Below are 23,891 nucleotides of genomic sequence, written 5' to 3' on the forward strand. Positions count from 1 at the left end.
CAGTATGTTGGAAGGCAGGAGCTATGGAAAAAAAATCGCTAAAGTTGGACAAGGAGGCCACGTGGACTAGGACGCGCATGCGGGCTGGGGCAGGGGGTGCAGGGGTGCAGGACTGAGAGATGGCCTCGCTGAGAGGGTGAAAAGGAAGACGCTTCTTTGTTTAAAAATGGAATTTTCAAACATATTTTTTTTTAAATCTCAGTTGCCAGACAGACATGCGATACACACAAGCCAAAGGCATTCTTTTACTCACTAATCGACAAGGGAAACTAGGCAGATGTTATAATGGGATCAAAAATCTGAATAGTGGGGCACTTACAGATGAGGAGTACCAAAGTGCATAAGCACATGGAGACAAAAATGGGGGTGGGGGGGGGAGGGGCGTTGTAGGACAGGGCTGAGTCTATGGTTCAGAATTAATTTCACAGCCAACTCTCTATAATGAACAAAGCTGTAAACTAGCTTCCATAATCATTAGAAGGCCACTGGCAGGAGGGGTCTTCTCTGGGACCTAGACTAGACACAGCTTTACTGGAGCGGGCTCTTTTCTGCACCTTGAAGACGCTAAGCAAAGGAGGGCCCGTACATACAGGGAAGGCTACTGGGTGGGTGACGAACATTCCAGAACATCTCTGGGTTCACCTGTGAGCATCTGCCCGGCCTGCCTGTAGGGCATTGGGGGGGGGGGGTGTCCTTTCCCCTTTCTGTACATGTATGTTTTCACAGGTAAAGTGGGGTGATGGTGGTGGAACTGATGGTGGCAAGGATGAAAATACCCACCTCACGGGATTATTGTTAAATGTCACAAAGTCACTAGTGAGCTACATCTGAGACGCAGCAAGAACTACTTTAACACTAGCTGCCATAAGGAAAGCTCTTCACAGATGCTGCGACACCACGCGGCCTCCACCCAGCTCAAAAGCATCCTTCAGACACTGCATGCGGTTTGAGTTTTTGTCGTTAGGCAATGGCTCCAATACAGTCACCAATGTCCCGGTGAACGTTCGGCTGCATTGTGCGTGTTGGCTTACAAGGTGACCGGAACGGCAGGCAACACAGCCTCCGTCCTCCCTTCTGAGGCCTCCAAGTCTGGGAAGTTCAGCAGAGCGACCCCTGCTGTTCAAGCTGCACAGCCCTGGGAATTCTTTTTGCTCCAGTGTATCTTGTGTCCCTGGAGAAGGCCAGGGAGACAAGTGGATGAGAGCTACTGAGTGGGAGATGGGGTGGGGGTGGGGGCGGTCAGACAGAGCAAAGAGGTGGGAGGGGAGCATGGGGAGAGTTAAGCCACTGGGACTGTCGGGTGGGACGTTTTTTTGTATACTCCAAGTGAGTGCTTCCTGCCTCTGTGTTTTCAACACTCAGCATTTTAAAAAATGTAAACACGAAATGGTGTTTATTCTTCCTGGTCTTCTCCCTTGCTTAAAAAAATAACTTAAGACAGAACCACAAAGCGAAAGATAAAACAGACTAGCCACCACTCTCGCTGTCATCTCGTACACACTAAAGGGACACTGCCTACTTGAGAGACTGCGTTTGGGCTTCCAGAGGTCCCATACCACCCACTCCCACTCCCTACTTCTCCCCCTGGAAAACTCAGGGCTTTTCGGAGGGCGCTTTACCTTCTGTCTGCCACAAGGTGGCGCCAGATGTCTTGCTGTGAGCTGGCTGCAGACTCAGCCAGAGCCAAAGGTTTGAGCTGCCATTCTTAGAAATCCAAAAGGTCACTAGAGCACTTGCTGGCTCACTTTCTCTCTCTCTCTCCCTCTCCCTCCCTCCCTCCCTCCCTCTCTCTCTCTCTCTCTCTCTCTCTCTCTCTCTCTCTCTCTCTCTCTCTCTCTCTCTCTCTCTCTCTCTCCTTCTCTCTCTCTCTCCCTCTCCCTCTCCCTCTCCCTCTCCCTCTCCCTCTCCCTCTCTCTCTCTCTCTCCCCACTCCCTCCCTCCCTCCCTCCCTGCCTCTCTCTCTCTCTCTCTCCCTCCTTCCCTGCCTCCCTCTCTCTCTCCCCCCCTCCCTCCCTCCCTCCCTCCCCTCCCCTGACTGATATCTGATGCCTCTTTGCACATTGTCACCTTTGCTTCTGCAGATGTACAGAGGCGGCCACTGAATGGGCAAAAAGATGCTCTTTGATTTTCTTTCTTTCCCTCTTTCTTTTTTGCTTTAATTTGAAACAGGGTTTCCCTACGCAGCCCCGGTTCCTCTAGAACTCTCTATGAAGACCGGACTGATCTGGAACTCACAGAGATCCACCTGCCTCCGCCTCCTAAGTGCTGGGATGGAAAGTGTGCCCCCACCGCCCCTGCTGTCATTGGCTTCCTTAAGCTTACACATGGTAACTAAAGAAATGAGCCAAGAAAGTACAGAAACAGGAGCTGAAGAAAAGAAGGGGCATTGCTGTGTCAAGGACACGGAAAGGAGATGCTCAGTCAGCATGCTGCCTTTTTGTTAAAATGTGTGCGGATCCAGAAGCGAGAAAGAGTCCAAGCTCTTGCTGACATTTCTCCTTGTCCGGTGAGGAAAGCGTTCAGGATGCCACTGCTGTCCACGGGTTTAGGCCGAAACCTCAAACCGACTGAAACCAAGGACCAGGCAAAATTCCTGTTTCCTGGCCAGGACCCAGGACAGGTATATCTTTAAGGTGTGAAAGAGTAACTTGATAGACACGGGCGTATAACATCTACGAATTCTGAAGTCTTTTTGTCTTAGGCAGTGGTCCTCAACCATCCTAACTCTGTGACCTTTAATACAGTTCTTCATATTGTGGCAATCCCACGACCACCTATAAAATTATTTTTGCTGCTACTTCATAACTGTGATTTCCCTACTGTTGTGAATTATAATATAAACATCTGTGCTTTCTGGTGGTCTTAGGCAACCCCATGAAACGACCGTCCATCTCCCAAAGGGGTCACGACCCACAGGTCGAGAACCACTGGTAGGGTATAGTTTTGTTTTGTTTGTTTTGTTTTTCTGAGATGAGACTACGATTATTACAATTTATTTTCAAGAAACATTTTAGTCATTGTAGACTGTCAGGAGTGAAAAACAAATGTATGAAGTCAAAGGGTCCACCTTGCCCCAACGTTCTTCCCAAGGGGAAAATCAATGTCTGTGTTCTCGTTTGTTGTAAAATAACCTATAGATTGTTCAAGTTTTTAAAAGAAGGAGAGAACAGCAAAGAGAAGTGGTCCTTACTCCACCTAGTGATTTATCCTCTAGACTACGCAAGACACTTTGCCCTGTTTTTAAAATGAGTCTTCCATCTGAGGAGAGAATTTTCAGGAGGAATTATCTACAGCCACTGTCATGACGGAATCACAACCCACAGTGTACACAAACTGCCCGACACCTCCTGGAACTATGTCATCAGTGGGTAAATTAGGAGTGACTCCATTTTGGTTTGCTGGTGGCTCACATAGGAGGGTGTTTTCTTTGGAAAACTAAATGGACGGCTACCCTGCCTCCATGGGGACAGTGCCTTGACTGCTTCCTCCAACATCCGAAAGTCCATCCACTTCCCACCCCTCCCAACAGGGCACAGCCCAGCCCTATCTTCTTCAGACTTCTCTAGACTGCCTCACATGGGTCCTCTTTTTGATCTCTAATATGGTATCGACCCAAAGATTGTTAAAGCACAATTTGTTCTTTTGGGGCCTGGAGAACAGGTGGGGTGCCTACAGGATAAATAAATATCCAGTGTCCCAGAAGCACGCACCTTCGACGTGCCTCAAAGATGCAAGCCGATTCTAACTGGGATAGCCCAGGGAAAGCTCAGACTAATATCCTGCAAAACCAATGCACTGCCATCATGTCTGGCATGTTCCTATAAGGATAAGAAGCCAGGCTTCCCCAAACGGGCTAAGTAAGTTTAGGCCAGTATTCCGTTAGCACCCACAACAAGCCCAATACAGCACATGGTGAAAAGCAGTTGCTAACCAGGTGTGTAACGATCCACCCCCCCCCCTTTTTTTTTCTTCTTAATCTTAATTTCTTTCTGGTGGGATTGAAATATTTTGGCTTTATAGATACTTAATAAAACCTAAAGCTCTCAGGCGTTTAGCAATTGCCCTCTTGGGAGAAGTCTGGCATTATCCCCTTTTCCAGAGTCTTCTGATCATCCAAGCCCTTATGGCTTTCCAGGTAGCCAGCCACACAAGACAGAGCCAACCTCCACTTACTCTCCTATTTGAACACATCAGACCACAGTGTCTGTCATGAGGCATCTAGGTCAAAGAAAGAAGCCAACTACTCTCCTAGGTTTCCCAACAGAGGCTATAGCCACTGGGCTGTCCACATCTGTGTATCAGTAAGTCCAGAAGACAGAGAAGTGTGTATGTGGGTGAGTGTGGGGAGGTGTGGGGGGGGGGGTGTGAATCATGCCAAGTAACCAACTGCAGTAACAAAGCAGACTATGTCTTGAAAGACAAATAGGGCTGTAAAACACAGAGGTTCCTGCATGGTGGGTACAGCGCCCCACTCCACCCCCACCCCCTGCCGCAGGGATGTGGACCATGTTTTTCTTTAAACAGAAAGGCTGCCCCTTTCCAGACGTCTTTGGATGAAAACCTGACCGTTTACTTTCTATGCGGTTGTTTTCACTGACCGGGCTCTTTGCATGAGTTTTACTTCTGGCTGGAGGCACAGCCCCCACCAGAGGGTTCTCAGGCTTCGCTAACACCCAGTTTCCTCTTCTTCTACAGGTTGCAGGCAGGAAACTGGAAAATGGGCCACAGGAAACCTGGCCTCCCACATCTGTCCCACTTTGTAACTGCAGCTCTGGTTTCATTTGGTCTATGTGTCAGCTCTATTTTAACCCTCCACACGACAGCCAAAACTGCTCTCTGAAGAAAAAAAAAAAAAAAAAAAAAGCCTAGGTGCTTATGGCTAAGAATGCTCCTGAAAGGTTTTTGGCTTCTCCCGTGCAATTAATCGCACGGATTTGATCGAGTCACCAGCAAAAATTCAAGACGATTTCATAAAACCAGACACAACCCAAGTCATTTTGGGTAAATAGATTTACAAGCTGCCTGATGAATTTTAACTTGCCGGGCCTTGATGCAAAACAGGAAAGAAGCTGTAAATACACCTCTCTCCAGCCAGTCCCGCTGTGAGGCGGTCCAAGTTCTGTTTTCCGCACAGAATCAGAATCTACTCAGTTGAACTATAGGAAACTGTTGTTCATATGGAACAAAAACTGTTAAATAACAACAGCCTTATATATTCTCCTAAAACATATGACCGCATACCTGAAATAGGTGTGAATACACACATCTTCACAACCACAGGGAAGGTTCTTCCTTGTACATTTGACCCGTGGACCATTTTGCGAACTCTCTCGGGGAAACTATTATATCCATGTTTATGCATATGGATATAAACGTGTATATCTTTAAAACATATCACATCAATAGGGTTTGTGAAGTTCTAAAGGGAATCTATAAGTTCCAAATCAAGAGTCCTGGTCTGTGGGGCTGGAGAGATGGCTCAGCAGTTAAGAGCACTGGCTGCTCTTCCAGAAGACTTGGGTTCAATTCCCAGCAGCCACATGACGGCTCACAACCGCCTGTAATCAAGCTCCAAGTGATCTGACACCCGCACACAGGCAAGCATGCAGGCACAACACCAATGTGCATAAAAATAAAAATATATAAATCATTTAAAAAAAAAAAAAGTTCTGTCTGAGGAAACACTAGGGGTTTTCTCTCCCACTGCCAATACTGAGACTTCAGGAACTTCTGCAGAGCAAGTCCAAGACCCAAATGTCCACCCTCATAGGAGCCTTCCCTTTAAATGCTAATATCCGACGGTCATTTGTGCACCAAGCATTGTGTTTAGCGCATTAAGTACATGAGGGTTTACACCCTCAGTCAGTCCCACTCACCACGAAGCCATGACTAAAACCATGAAGACAGACGCCATGTGGCCGCAGGAATGAGAAAAGCAGACGGACACCGCCCTCCCTGCCCCGCCCCGCCCAACCCAGGACTATCTGCTCCCAAATCCAGATTCCTAATCACACTGCCTATTGTCACACTAGAGGAGCAACTCTCAACACGTGGGTGGATTTCACAGGGGTGTCACCTAAGACCATCAGAAAACACAAGTGCTTACGTGTTTCCTTCACGGTAGCGAAGAAGGTAGCAGCAAAATTGATTTTGTCGTTGCGGTCACCGCAACACGAGGAGCTATATTAAAGGGTCGCATCGCTAGGAAGGCTGAGGACCACTGGACTAGAGGTGTCCTACACCTCTCTGCTGCCAAGACAGTAGTCAAGTCAAAAGGCCAAGTGGCATTCTCAACAGGATCAAGTCAGGACGTCATGTCCTTCATTTGCTATCCCACCACTCTGTGACTCTAGGTGCTCGGACTGGGTTCTGCTTGATGAGAGATTCTGAGCTGGTCACGGTAGCACGTGAAGGCAGGGGCAGGCGGATCTCTGCGAGTTCAAGTTCGAGCCTGGTCTACAGTGCGAGTTCTAGGACAGTGTGCTGCCCAGGGACCCTGTCTCAGGAAGTGAAAAAAATAAAAAGAATTGGAGCCATTCTGTCACCATTTCTTTTGGCCTATTTCCTCAGGGAACGGAGATAGAAATGGACAGACAGACAGATTGATGGGGGAGGGACAGACAGACAGAACAGGGAGAAAGGCAGACAAACATACCAGGTTCACTCAACGTGACATTTTTATTTTTATTTTTTCTCTTCTTCTTCATCTTGTTTGTTTGTTTTTGTTTTTCGAGACAGGGTTTCTCTGTGTAGCCTTGGCTGTCCTGGACTAACTTTGTAGACCAGGCTGGCCTCGTACTCAGAGTGATCCACCTGCCTCTGCCTCCTGAGTATTGGGATTAAAGGCATGCGCCGCCATCACCGCCGCCGCCACCACCACCACCACCACCCAGCTCTTTTCTTTCTTTCTTTCTTTTTTTTTTTTTAAAGACAGGTTTCTCAGTAGAGCCCTGGCTGTCCTGGAACTCACTCGGTAAACCAGGCTGGTCTCAAACTCAGAGATACACCTGCCTGTGCCTCCGCCTCCTAAGTGCTGGGACTAAAGGCATGCGCTGGCTCCCAAAGGGATTTTTAAATGGAGGATTGAACCTAGGTGCCACACTGGGCAAACAACTGTTGACAGGATGGCAGTAACTTAGCTCTCTGTTCACTTCTTCAATTTTGGAGTCAAAGTTTGAGTAAGATGCAGGCTATGGAGCGTAAGCTGACAGTGAACTTGCAGTCTGCCTGCCTCAGCCTCCTGAGTAGCTGGGATTTCGGGCCTGTGCTACCAGCTCTAGCTCAAGGTTGGCCCTTAGTGACAAAACAGGACTAGGAGAGACAGGTCCTTTTTTTTTTTTTTTTTTTTTTTTTTTTTAATGTGTATACACAAAGACTGTAGAAAGATTTTTTTTTTCAGGATTACAAATAAAAAGTATAGAATCCAGGTTGGGCACACGGCTAAATGTTAGAGAGTTCCAAGACATTCAATTAAATAATTAATTCCAGCACTGGGGGGTTAAAACCCCAAAGCCCCACAAATAGAAACAAAGTAATAATATACAATCCTGCTAGTAAGGGAAGGCTGGAGTAGTCAGCATCAAAGATGCCTTATTAAAGAGATTTTATGACATTTGTGCTTGCTTGTGTTATGGTCAGGAAGAATTTATTCACTTAGATTCTCCTAGACGGTTTTACAAAGAGAAATAAAATATCAAATGAAAGGTCATTTTTCCATATCACTTCTGGGAGACAGAAAACTGGAATCTTTCAGAGAAACTTGAAAGCTTTACTGTGCTAAAGAGGCAGCTCTTAGAAGCAAAAATTCAAGCCCTGTGCACTGAGAACATCTCTGAGCGACACAAAGTGATGGCAGTTTTTCCACATCCAGAAACTGAGGTGCTTCCTGCCAGAGCGTCCTCCACCAGCTCTCCCATTGTGTTAAAACTCTAAAACCTTTCTAAATCAGGACTTCCGCCTATTATGCTGCAGGGGCGTCTTTCTGGGAAGGGGGAAACTCCTGATGTAAAAGGTAGGAATTCCTGCAGCACCACCCAGTGGAAAGTGTGTGTGTGTGTGTGTGTGTGTGTGTGTGTGTGTGTGTCTGTCTGTCTGTCTGTCTGTCTGTCTGTCTGTCTGTCAGTCAGTCCAGGCACTGAGTCCCCGCACTGTTCCTTCTGCATCGATGGCCCCTTGCTTGCAAGCGATCTCCCCCAGCTCAGCTGCCCTCTCTTGCTGCTGTGCGCGCACACAGGCTGAGTAGGCTCAGGAAGCATGTTGCAAGGCTAGGAAGGAAAGGGTCCCAGGTTGGGGTTAAGTGTGAGCCACCTTGTAATCTCTTCCTCTCTAAAGGACCCCGAGGGATTCTGGGCATGGGAAATCTGCACAGCTATGCTGGACATCCTCCAACTGATGCAGGGACAGCCAGGCTTTTCCTGGCAGAGATGTACCCAGCCATCTGGGTGCCTTCCTTTTCTCCTGGTGCGCTGCACCTGGCCTTGCCTCCTCTGACATCTGCACTGAGAGACTCTTGGGAGACAGTTACAGATCCCTTCCTCCTGGGGTCCTGTCTCCCTATGAAGATGGCCACCAGTGGCCTTCCGAGGCCTGAGGCTGTCACAGCCAACAGCAGGCAGGTTGTTTATCTCTGTGTCCTTAATCGACATCACCAGAGCGAGGCTCTCCATCAGGGTCCCGCTTTTCTCAAACATGTGGTGCATCAGCCTACAGTGTTCTAGGGAAGTGGATGGAGCGACAGCTTGCCAGCTTCCTCTACAGAAGCTCTGGCAAGGGGGCGAGGCCGCGCCTACCAGCGAAGATCAGAACCTACTTGTGTTCGCCGCAGAAGTTAAGGCAATAACTTCTCAATAGCAAAGCGTCTATCTTTCTAGCATCGTGTCTCTCTGTCTCTGTATCTCTCTGTCTCTTGTCTGTCTCTCTCTCACACACACTATTATACCACAGTCACCAACCACCACCATCATCATCATCATCATCACCTCAGACAGATACCAGCCCCTCCTAGAACAGCAGCAACCTTCCTCTCTCCCAAGACTAACCCCCACAGCAGCTATTTGAAATCTCTTGGTTCTTAACAGTATGGAGATAACGAGATAAAATACTGATCTCGTCTTTGCTCAGAAGTGGATGAAAATGTTCCTGTCCAGCAGCTTGGATCTACCGATATTCTCCAGGGGGTTTAGTGATAGTATAATTCTTTTGCTCTTGCTTAAGAAAAAGCACTGTTGAGGCTGAGGCAGGCAGGGCTGGCATTAGCTGGTCTCTGGGGTTGCTTCAGACAGTTGGCTTACACGTGGCTGGTGTTTAGGAGCAAGAGGTGGCTGGGGACATTTGAGATGCACAGAGAGCTCCTCACACAGTGGTTACCTGTGCCAGGAGATGGGTGCTTCCGACTCTGAAGCTGGGGCCATTCAGCTTCTGTATCTTTCTCAAAGCGACTCTCTGTCATAGTTCGGGAAACACACATGCCAGGAACAGGTGCCAATGCTCACGCCTCAATCTGGGCCTCGGATTCTCTTTGTCAAGGAAGCTAGAACCTTCGTGTGTCGTTGCTTGCTCATGTGGCGGGCACGTGTGGAGGCTTGGTCACATCTGAAGCCAGGAAGGTGGCAACTGGCCCCACTGGCTTCACTGACCCACCTGCGCACGTTTCTCCTGCATTTTCCTGCACATCGGCATCACATCTGGCCAGATGTGACCTGGCTATTGTGTCACACGCAGAGAACTTCTTCCAGTGGCAAATGATTTCTCAGAAGGTACTTTTTTTTTTTTTTTTTTTTTGGTTTTTGGAGACAGGGTCTCTCTGTGTAGCCTTGGCTGTCCTGGACTAGCTTTGTAGACCAGGCTGGCCTCGAACTCACAGAGATCCGCCTGCCTCTGTCTCCTGAGTGCTGGGATTAAAGGCGTGTGCCACCACGTCCGGCTCAGAAGGTACTTTTTAACATGAAGTAAAAACCCAGTGTCACTGAGGTAAAAGTAAGCCAGCGGCCACTCAACTCTTCATGAATGTCTATTTTAAAACCACGGCTGCTATGTCAACCAACAGCAGCAAGTGAAATAGGACAGTAAATAGGACACATTTAGAATAACTTGGTATTCTTGGTAGACGCTACTTTGGTTGGTCGGTTTCTGGGTTTTTTTGTTCGTTTGTTTGTTTTTTGAGTTTTTTTGTTTTTGTTTTTGACAGGGTTTCTCTGTGTAGCCCTGGCTGCTCCGAAACTTGCTCTGTAGACCAGCGTGGCCTCTAACTCAGAGATCCACCTGTCTCTGCCTTCTGAGTGCTAGGATTAAAGGTGTGTGCAACTGCCACCTGGCAGGTAGACACCCTTATTTCTAAGAAGACTATCGCAAAATACACAGTGCGTAATTTCAAAACTGAAGTCTCCTCTAATGACTTACTCTGTAAAAACCTTTCAAAAGCTAATCATCAAATTCACTAGGTGAAGAGTGCTGCAGACACTGCTGCCAACGGCCCACTCACTCCCATGTCGTGAATGACGTTACACAGAGGTCACCCAAAGCATCTGGTGAAAGAGACGACACCAGTGTCAATATGGACCCTCATCCCCAAACAGTTTCACCTCCTTGAACCCCTCTGCTGGGATCTGCCATCCATGTTGGCCCTTTCTGAAATACCACATACAACTTGATGCTGTTTCTTTTTTCAGCATGAATATATTAGCTATAAAAATAGCCAGTTCTGGATTTAGATTATTCTTTCTCTTTCCTAAAGAAAAGTATCCCTTTTAAACATGTTATAATCCTCTACAAAAGGTCTTAAAGTGCCTCTCTCTGTCTCTCTCTCTCTCTCCCTCTCGTGTGTGTGTGTGTGTGTGTGTGTGTGTGTGTGTGTGTGTGTACATGTGTTGGAGTACACATGCATATGGAGGCCAGCAGGCAAGCTCAGATGCCATTCTTAGGAATAGCCACCTTCTGGACTGAGAACAAACTAGCCAGTGAACCCCAGGGACTGGCCTGTCTCAGCCTCCCCTACACAGGGATTACAAGCAGGTGCATCCACACCTAATCGTTTTACCCGGGACCTAGGGATCAAAAATCAGATCCTCTTGGTTGCGAGGCAAACATTTTGCCTACTGAGCCATCCCCCCCAGGGCAGTTTCTGCTCTTTTAAGAACAAAATTCTAGGTCTGACTTGTTTCTTTTATTGTTGTATTACTATCATTTTGTCATGCTGTTCTTTTTGAGACAGGATCTCTCATACAGCCCAGGCTGGCCTTGAAATAACTGCACAGTCCGAGGCAGACTTTGAGCTTCTAATCCTCCTGCCTTTTTGGAGCACTGGGATTGCAGACCTGAGCTACCATGCCTAGTTACTGGAATGCTGGGAGCGGAACCTAGGGCTTCACGTGTGCTGGGCAGGCATTCTCCTGACTGAGCATCTTGGTTACTAAAATAACTAACTTTATTTTGTTTTTGTTTTTGTTCGGTTGGTTTTCGAGACAAGGGCTCATTTTGTCAACCAGGCTGGCCTCAAACTCACAGAGATCCGCCTGCCTCTGCCTCTGCCTCCGCCTCCCAAGTGCTGGGATTAAAAGTATGCACCACCACCACCACCGCCTGACAAAATAACCAACTTTAGGGCAATTTCAATATTATGTACATTATTCTATTTAGCTGCATATCACAAAGGCAGGAACAGTAAAGTGATGGGGTTACTAAGTGGCTGGCTGGCCACTGCTTTTGCCTCTGCCATCAAAGATGAAGTGTGTCTGTCCAACGCCACCTCTACAGGCACTAGGTATACAGACCAGGCGTGACCATGTACTTGTGTCTAGGAGCATTTAGAGATACAGTTCTAAAATACATTCTATAAAAAAAGAGATATGGGGAGGGAGAAAGAGGGGTGGGAAAGAGAAAGAAATAGAGACAGAGAAAACCTAATGCCCTCTGGTCTGAGGGCCAAGCTTGGAGAACAGAGATGGATGCTGTGAGAAATAACTTCTTTATCAATGCCCCCATGTCCTGCATCCTAAGACTTCAAGTCTAGGATCATACAAGGAAACTAAGACAGAGCATCTTCTCACTTAACCTTCCCGACAGCCTGCGTGCCTGTCTTTATATGTTCACAAAGGTACTCGTCGGCATTACTGGGAATCCAAGCTTTCTCCTTTCCTGAAAATTACAGAGTAAATCCTGCTCCCGCCTCACTTCCTATATTGAAACAATGATGCTTCCGGGTGGAGAAGCGCAGTAAACAACACTCCCTTGGGCACCGCCCTACATACAGAACTAGGCCTCAAATCCCACACAGGCAGGCTTTCTCCCTACATAGGAAGAGGAATTGTTTGGGTCACTGTTTCTGAGCTCACATCCTGCCCAGGGTTCTCTTAGACCCAAGCATCTCTCTGGCAGCCATTGCTTACCTAAGCAAATGCATATGCGCTCTCCTTTTCCACCCTAATCTCTTTCATTAAAAAAAAGAAAGAAAAGAAAGAAAGACAATGCCAAAAGAGGAGCACTTACATTTCAACCTCAAAAAGCAAATCTTCTAAAGTCCAATAGGGGGACAGTGGAGGGACACTTCCAGGACAGGGTCAATGAAGCCCGCCAGTGAGGCATTCTGAACTTCAATTGTTAGACAATAATCTAACAGCAACACGGCCTTTTCTTTTTTTCTTTCTTTCTTTCTTTTTTTTTTTTTTTTTTTTTCAAGACAGGGTTTCTCTGTGTAGCCTTGGCTGTCCTAGACTCTCTTTGTAGACCAGGCTGGCCTCGAACTCACAGAGATCCGCCTGCCTCTGCCTCCCGAGTGCTGGGATTAAAGGCATGCGCCACCACACCTTTTTCTTGTTTACAGTATCCCTTAGGTTAGTGCTCTAGTCTGAGTGCAGGTGACATTTTGAGGATGACATACTAGGGTAGGGGCAGTGCAGTCTCCCAGTCAATTCACAGGCCTACTAGGGAGCCTGCCCTGGGGTGAATCTTAAGGCTTGTTTTGCTGTTGTTTTGGTCACTTTTTTCTGATAATTAGAATCATGGTAGCAGGGCTGGGGGATAGGGGGTGCAGGGTGTACCTGCTTGATCACACATTCTGGCTAAGCCAGACTTGACCCCAACAAAGGGCTCCTTGGCAAAACCCAGGTGAAAATTGGTATAACTAGTCCTCTGTCAAAACAAAAACGAAAAACAAACAAACAAAAACCAAGCTGGTCTTTAGCCCGTCTCTTCTATTATTTTAAATTCCAGCAGAAACATCACTGATTTCAAAAGGTGACAGATAAACGGTACCTGTGCAGCCGTTCCAGGCAAAGAAAGACTTTGAGCCAATGAGCACAGGGGTGTTATTCAGGGCAACAGTGAGAGGAGGCTTGTCAACTGAAATCTCCCATAGAGGACCATGGCATCTCTACGGTTGATGAACTCTGACAAGGACAACCTCTACAGGAACGTCTCTCAGGCTGTAGCCAGCCGTTCTCAGTTTAACCCTGATGCGAAAAATCAGAGCGAAGCTTGTCTCCATCTTAACAACACACTTTTCTTGGAAGCTTAAGTAAAAACTCTGGCGAGTGACAAAGATGTTCTTCTTAGCTATCTTCCGGATTTAACCGGGAGACTTGCCTGATGCTAATCCAGCAAGGCACGGTCTAGTAAAAGGCTGGATTTATGCACAGCAAGGCCCTTCACCAAGCCCGGGCTACACTGATAAGGCTTCTCCCCTCTGTTTTGTTTTTAATTCACCAAGTTTCAGGTGCTGTACACAGGCCTGGGGTGGACACAAGGATGCAAAAAATAGATGTGGGCCCAGAGTAAGCTCCCAGCCCAATGGGCATCACAGATGTGGGACGGACGCGTCATGCCACACACATGCATGCAAGTGTCCCGCACTCTCCGAAACGACCTGGGTCAAGGGTGTGGACAACCTATTATCACATAGCCTTAGTCTTTGAGTTTGGGAGAAGGGGTATTAATATCGAGTTAGGAATACTAGCCAAGTGTCCATAAATATATACCTAAAACTGACCAGCTCCTGGGTTCAGACAACAAGAATTTGGGTAATGAGGAAACGTGGAGATAAAAGGCCCAGAGAGAGAGAGGGCTCAGGAGGCCCAGAGGAAGACTGAGAGTCAGCACAGCCTTCCCCAGGGAGATGACAAAGGAGCTGAGAGAAAGCTGAAGGAAGAAGGGGAGGGAAGAGAGGGTGATGGAGAGAGGGGCAAAATATCGTGTTTTCTTTCACAAGCAGAATCTTGATTTGACAGAGGAGAGAGAGGAAAGAAAGCCGAAGAGTAACTATTTAGGAGGGGAAGAGGTGGGAGGGAGGGTGGAGAGGGGAACGTGAGCTTGGTACAGTGGCACATGTGCATGGGCTCACATGGTGAAACCCACCACTTTGTAGACTTAAAAAAAAAAACAGGAAAAATGATTAAGTTCATTTTAAAAAGAAATAAATAAAGGATGGTTATTGATTGCAAGCCTCTAGAAGAATAGGTTCTTAGGAGAATGCTTTTTTTTGGGGGGGGGGTTGATACAGGGTCTCACTGTGTTAGCCTTCTGTCCTGGAGTCGCTTTGTAGACCAGGTTGGCCTCAAACTCACAGCAATCCACCTGCTTCTGCCTCCCGAGTACTGGGATTACAGGCATGCGCCAATACGCCTGGCTGAGAATGCATTTATAAAGGCCCAGTGGCAGGGCATTCAGTCAGCAGAACAGAAGGAAGGACCACATGTTGATGTGACATCAACAGTGTGTAGCTGCAGTTAGAGGTCTGGGTCTTCACCCTGCGCTGGGCCCACTGGAAGGATCTAGTGGGGCTGGGGAGCCAGAGCAACAAAGGTTGATGTGAGCGTGTAAAGGATTGTAGCTCTTGATGCTGCCAGGATAAAGAAGGCAGGTGCCCTTCTGAACAGTAGAGGTGATGGAGGGGACCATCCTGCTCAAACAGAAGAGGCGGGGTGTAGCCTGGAGACAGGAACTTTCTTAGGGCCAACTCAGACTCAGGCCAAACCACTTCAGCCACTGTGCACCACCCCACCCCCACCCCCACCCCCACCCCCGAGTATGAGAGGACAGAAGGTCCTTAGAAACAGCACAACACTCAGTTCTGTCCCAAAGCTCAGGGAGAATAAAGGAAAACTAGGCAGATGGCACTGCCCTTTGGGTCCCCCATTACTTAAGAAGGGCCTGGTGAAATCCAAAGAGAAACTTAAATTGCCATATTTGTTCCTAAGGTGGCAGCAAAAATTCTTATCCCATTTCCTCAAGGTCAAGTGTGTCCTCCTAAAAACACGACAGGACTCAGGGCATGACAGTCAAGCCTCTCAGATGGGCAGTGGTGGCGCACACCTATAATCCCAACACTCAGGAAACAGAGGCAAGCGGATCTCTGAGTTCAAGGCCAGCATGGTACAGATCTCTATGAGTTCAAAGCCAGCATGGTATACAAAGTGAGTCCAGGACTACACAGAGAACTTTGTCTCAAAAAACAAAACAAAACAAAAACAAAAAACAAACAACAACAACAACAACAACAAAAACCAAAAAACCAAATAAAACAAAACAACAACAATAACAAAAAACATAAAAAGACAATTAAGCCTCTCCATTTCAGTCCATTACCAGCCAGTCAGGGAAATGGAGGGACAGTTAGTTTGGAGGCAATATTTTATTTTTTTCCTATAACATTGGTTAAAATGTGTATGTGTGTGTGTGTGTGTGTGTGTGTGTGTGTGTGTGTGTGTGTGTGTGTGTTTACATCAAATAAAATAAATGAGATTCCTCCTTTTCCTTCATGAGGAGGAAATCCATATATCCTACTGATTTATGTTTAACCATACAAGGATTACAGTATTTTATCAAGGGCCTAAGAATCTGCTTGATAGAATCATATGACTGTCTGCCCTGAAATAAAAAAGAAAATACTCAGGAACACTTTGAAGTGACGGAAATATAACTATTCTTCATTTAGAAAAGACAGCTACACGGATGTATACAATTATATTTAAGATGTGTGTTTGGATGGATGTAGGCTAACGACTTTTTGTTTCACTTGCTTGAGACAGGGTCTCACTATGTAGTCCAGGCTGGCCTCAGACTCATAGCGATCAGACTGCCTCAACGGCCAAAACGCTGGTGTCAAAGGTGTGTGCCACCACACCCGGCAGTGCCCGCTCCCTTCCTGCTAAGGTGAAAAATGATGTCATGGCTCTTGCACTGCTTTTTCTGTTTTGTTTTTCTATTGCTGAAAGCTCTAACCTAACCAGTCTTGAGAAAATACACAGAGACATTGTTTACATCTACCCTATGATTCCTATCAGATTCGTGGCTAAATGAGAACACCCTTAGCTCCAGGAACTTCAAAAACAAACAAACAAACAAACAAACAAACAAACAAAAAAACCACTAACTGCCTTGGAGCCACTTTGAGTGTGTGAGTAAAGTGATTTTAGTTTGACTCAGATTCAACTAGGCTATGACAAGCGATCAATCCGCTTGATAACTTTAAGGAATATGCAAGCAAAACTCTCAGCTAAGTTATGAATGTGTTCCACTTAACTTTTAAAGTAGCTTAGTAATTCTTCCCAGAAAACGCAAATTACTACATGACAGTCAAGTTCATTCCTAGTGACAATTCAACCCAAGTCGCACTTGGCTGAAGTGACCACTGCAGGGGTTTATTCTAAAGCTGCTGACACTCTTGTGGACGTCCAGGAACGAGTACAGGGCTATTTAGATTCTGATTGTGGAAAAGGATCTCAGAGAGTTCAATATTTGAAGAGCAGTCCCTTCAAAGACGGAACAAGCTACTGTCTTTGAAGGCCTTCAGGATTCGTTAACGGAAAGCTAAACACACAAACACGGGGAGTGTAATTTAATTTGCCAGCGCTATGCTCTCAGTGGCAAAAGTAGAGGGAGTCGCCATGGTTGTCACTGCCATGGTTTCTATCAAAAAGCTGAATGGCCTCAATTCAAGCCGACCATGGGCAGTAGTAATATTGAGCTTAAAAAAAAAAAAAAAAATCAATTTAAAACACCAAAGTTTAGGAAGTAAGAATAGAGCACTAACTAAAAGTTGTCTGCCTGGACCCTCCTCCCCTCTACAGCTGGCTCATCCCAAGAGGTATTTTTCAGTTTAACCTCCGTTCTCTTCCCTCGGCTGGCATTCTGTTCTGATGTGTAGTGTGCCCTCACTTCCTGTTGCCACAGCTCGACACTCCACTGCAGATCATGACTCATACCTAAGTCACAGAGAAAACTCATTGAAATCCCAAACTTCACAGCACACAGGAACCCAATCTTTCGAGAGGGCAGCATTCTTAAGACATTACAGATGACAAAGCGCCAAAGCAGTTCATTAGAAATCTTGTCATCGTCAATAAATACAAGCTCAACGTTTGGCAACTTGAGTCTCAGTACTCATTATTAAGATGTACTCTGTGGGATGTTATGTGAAAATAAGCTTTTTTTTTTTTTTAGGAGTATGCCATGACTCCAAACAAAACCTTATGAGCACATGTGTTCCAGTGCATCTGTGTACACAACACACATTTTAAAAGACTACAAAAACATACAACAAAATGTCAGTTAGCAGCAAGGTTTTGGGAGATGTTTATTATTGTCGTTGTGGCTTTCTGTGTTTCCCTACAGTAATTTGTGATACTCTTCGCAACCAAGAAAAACAGAAAAAGTAAGCTTTAGAAGATGTCTGTTGACTGCTGTGGCTCCTGCCTGCTCTAAATCACCCTGAAAGAGCCAAGAGGAGCTATGACAACAGCTACATGGAAAATGTCTGCCCGGAACACACAAGGCTATTTGATGAATGCGAGGGTCTTCATGACACTCACGAACACAAAGGAATCAAAGCAGGCTGAGGAAGGGGCCACCAGAGCAGAATCAAAACTGACAGAGCCCACTGCTTTTAATGCATGAGGAAGCCGCCGAGGTCTGGGAAGGAGCAAGGACTATGTCATTACCTAGACATGCCAAGCACCCAAACTACCCACGAGTAAGGAGCATCTCGCTTTTAAAAAAAAGTCTACACCAGGAAGTCATGTTCATGGGTAAGTTTTTAATTAAGTGTTTTGGGCTTGTCAGTAGGTGATGTTTTGTAACATCTGACAATGCTATCTATAATTTGGGAGCAGAGAAGACACCAAGTCCAGTATCTTATCTGATCGCTGAGAAGGAATGTTTTAATTTATACACACTGCCTGGAAGTCCTTTAAAACCAATTTCAGGAAAAGATTTAAGTTCCAAAAAGTTATGACAAACATAAATTTTAATGTATGACCTCAGGGCTACAGTTACTGTATATTAGCAGTTTTGAATTAATTGGTTTCTTACAGAAGACAAAGGGGGAGGGGCATTTAAGTAAATGCTTAGATATCTTCAAATTTCAAATGGGGCTGGAAAACAGCCCCCCTCTCCCTCGTCTGAATACTGCCCTTCCCATCTTAAAGGTATCGGTACTGGTTGTGTGAAGACTTGGTGCTCAGGGAGGTTCAAAAATTCAGCTCATGCAAGTTATAAAATCACAATGTCAGCATCTGTCATCCTGTGGCACAGAAAAGATGACAGACAGGAGGTGGGAGAGAGACAAGGGAGGAGGGAGGAGAGACAGGCAGACAGACAGAGAGACAGACAAAGACAGAGAGAGAAAGACAGAGACAGACAGACAGACAGACAGACAGAGACAAAGGCAGAAACAGACAGACAGACACAGACACAAAGAGTAGGTTGCCAAAATATAAAGGACAGCAAATGCCCACTTGTCGAATGAGTGCCTACAAGAGCTTTGAGCATCTTCATCATTTCAGAGAATCAAAACTGCTGAATATAAGTACTCCTGAGAGTTGGGGATGACAGATTATTTATGGGGAGCTGTCCTGGACATTGTTGGATGAGTGCAAGCATCTCTGGCTTCTGCCGGGTGGATGCCAGTAGCATCCCTGCAGGTGTTCCTTGCAGGAAGCAAAATTATCCCTGGTTGAAAAAAACCACAGAAGTAGAACTTAGGCATCTTCAACCAGTTGCACTCTGAGGCGCTCCTTCTGATTAGAACGGTGGTTCTCAACTTATGAGTTGAGACATTTTGGGCAGGGGGGGCATCTTATATTAGATATCCTGAATATAAAATATTTACATGACGATTCACATAACAGTAGCAAAATTACAGCTATGAAGTAGCAATGAAAATAACTCTATGGTTGGCGGTCACCACAACCTGAGGAACTGTGTTATAGGATAGAAGCACCAGCAAGGTTGGGTACACTAGATTAGAAGAAAAGTGTCCAACACTCAACCTCGGGGAACTCTCCTGTAGGATGGAAGGCTCGCCCATCAGCTAAAGTTTTGTTGTCACACTGGACACCCAGCACCAACGGTTTGTGGACCACCCACTTAGCACTAGGAAAGGTGCGAAGGGACATCCTGAACTCCAGCCCACTGACTCACACGGGGTGGGCTCCCTGGGTTGTTTTTTTAGGACATATTTGCCACCAGAGAAATCTTGGCAACACCTTGGAGGTTCTCAAGAGAGGGCAACATGTCCCGTGCTTCCAATGGGGCTGTCTAAAATTCTTTGCCCTTTTTAGTAATTCTACACATTTCTAGTCAACATTTAAAGGCAGAGAGAGAGAGAGAGAGAGAGAGAGAGAGAGAGAGAGAGAGAGAGAGAGAGAGAGAGACACTAGTGAGTTAGAAGGCCTGAGCTATATTTGGCATGGAAAGGCCATCACTTTTCATGCTCTGGGGGTTTTGCAAGCAGTCATTACTGGAAGCTCTCAGTACACTGATGGACAGTCTCCTTAACTGTCTGACCTGCACACCCTCCTAACACAATCGGTAATTTTGTAATCCCCATAAATTCAAACCCATAAGTGACCTTTTCCAAATAAATGTGTACCACAGAAAGGGAGAAAAGGAAAAGAGACCAAAGAATACTTTGTTGGGCAGTAGGCTCATTAATAGATGCCTGGACCATGCTAGGTTGCCCAGCCGGTCCCCACCCGACCCCACCCCACCCCACCCCACCCCCAACAAAGCCGAGGCACAGACGGGAGAGAAGGGGCAGGCATGTGTATTAGTGTAAGAGTTGATTGGATAACAGAGAACAAAACAGAACACACACACACATACACTCGCACAGAGGAAAAGCCTGTTCGTTTGAAAACCAAAATGGCCAAAGATACTTCCAAGTTTTTTGAGACGGTGCCCTGGAAAGACTGGTGAGGTGGAGAAGGCACCTCTTAGTCAATAAGGCTGTGACTCGCTTCGATCTGCAGAGCCAGCTCCTCAGGCGGACAGTGGCTTGCACAAAACCCCTCCTGTACAGAGCAGCGGAAACTCCCAATGAGATTAGTCGGGGTGTGTGTGTGTATGCGCGCGTGTGTGTGCAGACATTACTTAGCAATGACTAAAGGGGCTCTCTCTTCCTGCAGCAGCCAGTGGAAAATTCAAGGAACATTTCCCCCCCTGCCCTCTCCCCAGCCAACTCCAAAAACAACTCGGTCTCCCCCCTCCCTCAACCCCAAACTGCCCCCACCTCGGGCAGAGGACCACAGAGAGCTAAAGGCCGGCAAGGGGCTTTCAAAACGGCAGGGCGGGAGGGGGCCGGCAGGGAAGGGGCGGGGGACCCTCGAACACTACAAAGGAAACTGTAAAAGGCACAAATACATAAACCTGAGAAGCAGCAAGCCACAGTTTCTTTGTGAGCTCCTCAGTGAGTCATTTTCAAGATGCTGTCTGCAGCCAGTTTCAAAGCGGAAGCGCACGGCAATTAGTCTTGCCGTTTCCAGACAAGCCAGAAACTCTCCCGACACTCGTTTTTTTTTTTTTTTTTTTTTTCCCCCTTCTAAAAAGCCCCTTTTGCAGTTTCTGAAATAGCCTTGCTCACTTCCACCCTCGACCCGCCGCGTAACTGCAGCTTATCCTCAGAATGATTCGGTTCAGAAAACGTAACAAAACAGAGACCACTTAAATTTTTTTTTAGATCCCGCCCCCAATTTAATCCCCTCTCCTCCTAAAAAAAAAAAAGTTCCAGTAACATTACAGGCCAGCAAGTAGTTGGAAGTTAAAGAGCTGAAAGCTTCAAGAACATCCCTTCCTCGGCCCCTCTCCTAAATTCGAATCCCGACTAGCAAAGCCGACTCGGCCGGCTTTTAAAAGTCCATTTGACTGGGCGTGAGCCTGGGGCGGTGACCTGGGCGGGGGGTCACCTGCCCAGAGAGAGTGGACGCAGTCCGGCGCCCCACATCTCCATGGCCCACGTCCTCCACCCCATCTCCATCCCTGTGCCACTCCCTGGATCTGAACACCCGCATCTTGGTGCCCACACTATGGGATCCGGACTGCAGCCCCAACCGGAGGTCAGCGGCAATCCAGTCTCCAGCCTCCAGCCACGCAGCCCGTTCCAGTCACCATCCCCAGTCCTAGAGCCCCAGAGCCTTGCTCGCCAGCCTGCAGGGGTGCGGGAGCTTGCACGCCCGGTGTCTCCTCCCGGTTTAGCACAGCAGCCCCCAGGCCGGCGCACGAGCTCCCGCGGTGGCGGGGGTGGCGGTTGCGGTGACTGCGCGCAGCATCCTCCCCCGTGGGGACGCACCCCCATCCTCCCCCACCACAGTCCACAATCCACCCCACAGCGCCCACCGCCCCACCCCCACCAGCCAAAGAAAAGAAAGAAGAAAGGAGGAAGAAAAAAAAAAAAAACTACCCGAAGAAAACTTTGCAACCACCGGAGCAACAGGCAAAAAGTCCTGCAACCTACCCAGATGTGGGGGAGCGCTTGGGAGTCTTCTTTGGGAGATTTCTAGGAGGACCCGGGCAAAAGCCCCCGACTTTCCATGCTGACAGGCGTCTGCAGACGGTCTGTTGCTCTTGTAATGAGATCCTGATTTCCCCCCCTTTTTTTTTCTTTCTCTCGCTCCTCTCTCTTTTTTCCCCCCTCTGGTGTGTGTGAGAGCAGGAAGTTGGAGCAGTCAGGCCGAGCCTGCTCACTTCCTTTACTGCATTATTCCCCAGGCGGTGTGCAGTCTGTGTAAACAGGCTTTTCCGCCCCGCGCCGCGCGCCCGGGCCGCGGCTGTGCGCCGGGGCTGCCCGCCCAGACCCGCGCATACCCCGGCGCCGGGCCCCGCGCCCGCCCGCACGCCCCGCGCGCCCCCGCGCCGCGCCCGCCCGGCTTCCTGCTCGGCTACCCCAGGGGAGGAGCTTGGGGACCCGCCGGCCAGGCCGCCGCCCCTCCACTCGACCGGGCTCAGTTGGCTCCGGGGGCCCTCGGGTCCTTAAGCTGGCCATCACCCCTCTAGTCGTGACCCGCAAAGTTGGCCTGAAAAGGAGGTCGCTGGGCTCACTGTTCTCTACCCATAGGCATTTAAGAGTTGGGGGAGGGGGGGACAGGAGGGATCGCGAATGGGGTTCAGAGCTTGGATGCTCTGGACACCAGGCTGCTTTTAATGCGGACGGGACGAATTTAGGATGAAAAGATGTAGGGTGTACACAAAAGGAGATGGATTCTTCTAGAGATGGTGTCGGATGGGGAGGGACCTATGTAACAGCGGCAATATAATTAATAATCATAGTAATAATTTGAAGCCAGCTTTAGAGCTGGGGGGGGGGTCCTCTTTGGGGAAAACTTTTTTTAAGAGCCACACACCAGGAGCCAGGTTTCTTAAAGACATGGGTAAAGTGGCTTTAACAGATACCACCTTTTCATGGCTACTTGGGAGCTCCAGGTGGCTCCAGATTCCGGAAGGGGCACCCTGTGGTCTTAAGACTGGACTCCCAGCCCCTAAGGGTACTGGCCAGGATCTGATTGGAGAGTTGGGCATTGCTCTGAGGCTGCTGTGGGGAATGGATCTCTTATACAAACAAACAAACAACCCTTAACACAGTTCCCCAAACCCAGCTTTCCAGAACCTTCCAGTCTCATGCCTTCACTCTTTAGGGCTTTCAGACTAGTGGTTTTCAAAACTAAACTAAATGCTCAGCATGGGGGCACAGGGACTTGATAAAAACCCTAATTGCCCTTAACGAATGCTCCACTCCCACCTCCCCTACCCCTCACCGTTGTGTCTGGTATGATTATCAGCTCCGTATAACAGAATCACATTTTGGTAAGGAGTGCTTTGAAAACTAGCCACAGTGTGCTCAGCCCAGACACCAAATCTCCATGTCAGAAGAACCACATGCTGACATTTCCTCGCTTTTTCCCCCCTAGTTTTCTCTCCCCTGCCCCCCTCTCTCTCTGAAAGATTACTTGTTTGTCAGTATTTTGTTACTGTTAAAGGTTCAGGATTGGATTCATGAAGTTAATACCACCTACATCTCCTCCACCTGCAAGTAAGTGCCCATCAGAACATCTCGTAAAACAGGGCCAGCATTTTAACTGATAACTGATGAGTATAACCTGTTGGGTGGGACCAGCGATGTGGGCCTGAAATGGATCAAGGTAAGAAGTGAAACAGGAACTATAGGAAAGAGGGGTGTTTATCAAACCCTGATTTTCCACAGCCAGTTTTCCACTTTGGAGATTGTTGTTTCAAACCATTGGCTGGCTTCTCTTGTCACTCAGCAAAACTCAAGACTGTGTCCCTATATGATCCAGCTGTCTGCGTGAACTGAAGGTAGAATGCAAACTTACCATCCAACTCAGAAGCTCACACACTTAGGAACACATGTTGCTTTTTACTTTAAAATGTGTGCACAGCCGGGCATGGTGATGCATGCCTTTAATCCCAGCACTCGTGAGGCAGAGGCAGGTGGATCTCTGTGAGTTTGAGGCCAGCTTGGTCTACAAAAGCGAGTCCAGGACAGCCAAGGCTACACAAAGAAACCCTGTCTTGAAAAACAAACAACAAAAAAGTATGTGCTTGGGAGAAGCCGATCTGAAGAGGCTACATGCTGTATGATCCCAGCTTTTCCAGAAAAACCGGAACTA

At 47.5% G+C, this 23,891-nt stretch overlaps 1 protein-coding gene across 3 annotated transcripts in view; it reads right to left on the minus strand.

Annotated features, from left to right (window-relative positions):
- The window catches only part of Elk3 (ETS transcription factor ELK3), a 67,278-nt gene extending 45,232 nt beyond the window's left edge, over positions 1 to 22,046 (minus strand). For all 3 annotated transcript variants that reach the window (XR_007833596.1, XR_007833595.1, XM_051172679.1), the window contains exon 1: positions 21,722 to 22,046. The gene's annotated coding sequence lies outside the window, so the exon portion shown is untranslated. The remainder of the gene's footprint in view (positions 1 to 21,721) is intronic.
- Positions 22,047 to 23,891: the final 1,845 nt, after the last annotated feature.

This window comes from Acomys russatus, chromosome 31 (genome assembly GCF_903995435.1).
Source record: "Acomys russatus chromosome 31, mAcoRus1.1, whole genome shotgun sequence".
NCBI classification, from domain to species: domain Eukaryota; kingdom Metazoa; phylum Chordata; class Mammalia; order Rodentia; family Muridae; genus Acomys; species Acomys russatus.